The sequence below is a fragment of the Solanum tuberosum genome, unplaced genomic scaffold (genome assembly GCF_000226075.1).
Source record: "Solanum tuberosum cultivar DM 1-3 516 R44 unplaced genomic scaffold, SolTub_3.0 scf00130, whole genome shotgun sequence".
Taxonomy (NCBI): Eukaryota; Viridiplantae; Streptophyta; class Magnoliopsida; order Solanales; family Solanaceae; genus Solanum; species Solanum tuberosum.
The window spans coordinates 468,530-472,702 of NW_006239060.1; positions in this window are offsets into that span (position 1 = coordinate 468,530).

The window sequence follows — 4,173 nt, forward strand, 5'->3', positions numbered from 1 at the left end:
TCTTAGAGGCTTGCAGACTAGTGTGTGGGGTTTACAACTACGTTATGGCCATGCTGGCCTAGTTTGTTGGTTTGCTGAAGCTTGTTAGTTGTGTGATGCATTGTCTTGTTATATACATGTTTTTAGTTTTGGTATAGAGATCATGGTGGCCTTGACGGCCCAATCAGGACTTTTGTGCTAGTTGACAATTTCTTTATATGAACTCTTGGGAGTAGCTGTTTCTTTTGTAGATCTGTTGACAGGGGCCTTGCCGGCCAAGGGCTTAGTTTTAAGCCGAGATATACTTGTTTGTTTTCTTAAATGCATGTGACTGCCATGCGCTAGTAGCAAATGGTTCAGCAGGGTCGGCTCGGGCCTGAGTTTTGGCTTTAGGAGCCAGTTGCGCCCCTTGAGTTTGGGGCGTGACAACACGATAAGGTGAAAGTGACATCAATGACAATTGATATGAGGGAAGCAAGTCTACAAGTCATACTAATTTAAAATATTTGGAAGGTAAATTAATAATTTGCAGTGACAAAAACTTGTTTGAATTTTAAAATATGAATAATATCATATAAATTGAGATGGGAGGAATAAATCATTTTATGATTAAGTAAAAAGTAGCAAGGAGTTTCCAGAGTTGCATGAGAACAAAATGTATAATGGACATTGTTGAGAGAACTCCTCAAGGATAAAAACTGCTCTTCACAGTTATAATACATCAATTTGAACACAAAGAAAAAGAGACGAATTGGGCCAAATTACTTCACTGATTCTCATAATGAATGTGTGTATTTATACAAGAGAGACACAAAATATCTAGCTATTAACTAATTCACAGCTGGCAATAAGTTTGACCCTTCAACTATCACTAACTAACAAAAATACATAACAATATGAATAGACCACTAAGCTAACTAACTAAATAACTCTAACTAACTAGTGATGATTAATCAATTAATCTCAATACCCCCCCTCCCCCTTAAGTTGGAGGTGTGGAGAACACTGACAACTTGTGTAATGCAACAAAATATTTAATGTCGGTCAATGTTTTCGTCAAGATGTCTACCACTTGATTATCTGAGCCTATGTGATGTAATGAAATAAGGTTTGCTTGTAGTAAATTTCTCACAAAGTGATAATCTACTTCAATGTGCTTGGTCCTCTCATGAAACACTGGATTCTTAGCAATGTAAAGGATTGATTAACTGTCACAAAGAATCGCTAAGCTAAACGAATTCACTTTCAACTTTTCTAAAAGCCTTGTACTCTACCTCTGCTGAAGACAATGATATGGTCTCCTGTTTCTTGGAATTCCAACTGAGAGTACTATTACCCAAAAGCACAGTATACCCACTCACTGATTCATGGAGTCAGGGCAAGAAACCCAATCAGAGTCACAGTAAGCCTTTACATTGTATGATCGATCGTTTGACATGAATATGCCTAAGGTGGGGTCTGCCTTGAGATATCTCAAAAGATGGAATTCTACCCTCAGGTGAGGCTCCCTAGGGTCTTGCATAAACTGACTGATGTGTTGCATACTATAGGATATGTCCATTATGGTGTTGGTTGAAAATTTTAACTTACATCTGACAATGGAGTTCCTTCCTTGGGATGTAGCTTGAATGCGAGATCTAGTGGTGAGAGTAGACAACTATAAAAAAATGGAATTTGCAGATTTATTGTGGAAAAGAGAGTAGGCATTCAATGAGTGAGTGTAACCTCTAGAGTACAAAGATTCAACTAGTTTGGCATACCACTCCCGATTAGCTTGTTTCAAACTATACAATGATTTATTTAGTTTGCACACCAACCCTGATTTATTTACCACTAACCCTTGTAGGACCTCTATGTATACTTTCTCTTGCAATTCCCCATGGAGGAATACATTGTTTACATCAAGCTGGAATATACTCCATCATTTATTCTCTATTGTAGCTAAAAAAAGCTCTCACAGTTGCATATTAACCACTTGTGAGAATGTCTTTGCGTAATCAATTCCATCCTACTGGGTATAGCCTTTTACCATAAGTATTCCGGACCACATAAATTACCTTTAGTTTAGTAAAGGACCACATACGTATAGCCTTTGGGTGCAGCCCCTTATTGAATAATTGTTCACAACTTGGTTTAGTAATGGGCTTGGTCTGTCAGGGGCTGCAAATGACTTATTTCTATGGGAAACAAGAAGAGATGTTGGACTGGTAATTGGTTGAATTGCAGTTTGTGAGTCAACTGGTTGCTCAAGGAATGTGTCAGCTAGAGTATCAGTTGCATTAGTTACATTATATTCAACATGTTGCACAGTTTGTGGTTCAATTTCAACATTAACGTATTTATGAAAGGCACAGAATGCAAAGCAGAAGGGTAAAATGACACATCAGAGGTAACAACACAAAAGGAAAAATATTTTTTTAAAGATCACATCTCTGGAAATATGTATTTTCTTTGTGGCTGGACATCAGAGTATTCCCTTTGATTTTAGGAAGGATGATTTTTTGTGTTTAGGAACTCAAGTCCATTGTCTGTCTTATGGACTTAACCTTGGTATCAAACTGGTTTTCAACCATGGATATGAAATTTTTGATGACTGTCAAGGTGATACTTTTACATGCTAATAAGTGAGTCCATGTACATTTATTGTAATCATCAACAAAGGTTATGAAGTATTTCAGGTAAAGATTCAATCTCCCTTATTTTCATGAAAGGTAAATGTCCTAGTCTGTTGTGCCACAATATATTCACATTAAAAGCATGAAACATATGAGAGACAAAAACAGGAGACTGGATTTTATTTCTTGCAACAACATTTTGTACAATAGGCTGTGAACAATTATTCAATCTAAATATGTTATATATAGTGGAATGTTGATGGCATTGTGTTTTTACAATTACATGAGAAAGCAGGAAAAGACTTATAAGTGGGTGCACTAAGACTTGAAATGTGAGCAGGAACTTTTGAAACATCAGAAGAAACATATTTGGTATCAGAATTGTTGTTGTTCTTCAGACATTTGGAACAAAGAAAGTAGAGTCTATCTTTAGCTCCAATCTCCAAAGGCTTCTTCATTGAAGGGGCCTGCAGAATGCATGAAGTTTTAGTGAAAGATACTACACTATCAATATGGATTTGGAAACACAATAAATAGATACAAGATTATACTTGAAAGATGGAACATACAACACTTTATCTAAAATAATGTTCGAAGCAAGTACTGCACTACCAATTTGAATGACCTTCACCTTATAACCATTTGGTAGGGTGATCAATAAGGATATGGAAGGTAACATATGTTGGTAAGGTTTTTCATATCAAAAGTCATATGGTTAGAGGCTCCTAAGTCTATGATCTAAGAGTCAGTCTTGTTTTTTAAATACCTATGATAATTTACCAAAAACAACAGAGGAAGTACATACTATCATACCTACAAAGTTCATATTGCCTTTCACAAGATCTATATTTCCATCCTTATCTCCATGTTTATCAACATGAAAATGTTGTAGTAGATTTACAAATTGCTCATATTGTCAATCTAGAATTTTGTTTATCAGTCATACCCGTATGTCCTTCACCCACAGTTGGCATCAAATTGGGTGAGAAACCATGTACTTCAGTCATAAGACATTTATCTTTATTGAACCTGAGATTTTGATTATTGTTTCGATAGCCATTCTGAAAATTCTGATTGTTACTTGAGTTATGATTATTTTTGTAGGAACTCTGGTTGTTTACTTGTGAATATCCATTGAATTTATAACATTTGTCCTTTGTATGGTCTGGCTTCTTGCAATAGTCACACACTACACGAAGCTTATTCCCATTGTAAGTGGTGGCTTGAGAATAGCTGGCTCTAAAAGTGTTGTTACCAGTTGAAGAATAGTTTTGTCGAGGAGATTTGGAGGTGCTTGCTCCTCCTGAACCATTCATATTGAATGAAGTTGACTCCATGATCATTTTTCCAGACCTACTTGCATTGAGTGATGTAGAGTCCATGAACAATTGATTGTTGGGCTTAATCTCTCTTTGCTTTTCATCTGGTACCAACATGGAGAAGGTTTGTGCCATTGATGGCAACAGATTCATCATAATGATGTTGCCTTGAACTATAGTATATACTTTGTTTAATCCCATAAGAAACTAAATTAATATCCTATCTTGTTCAATTTTAAAAATACTTTTCTTGGCCTCAC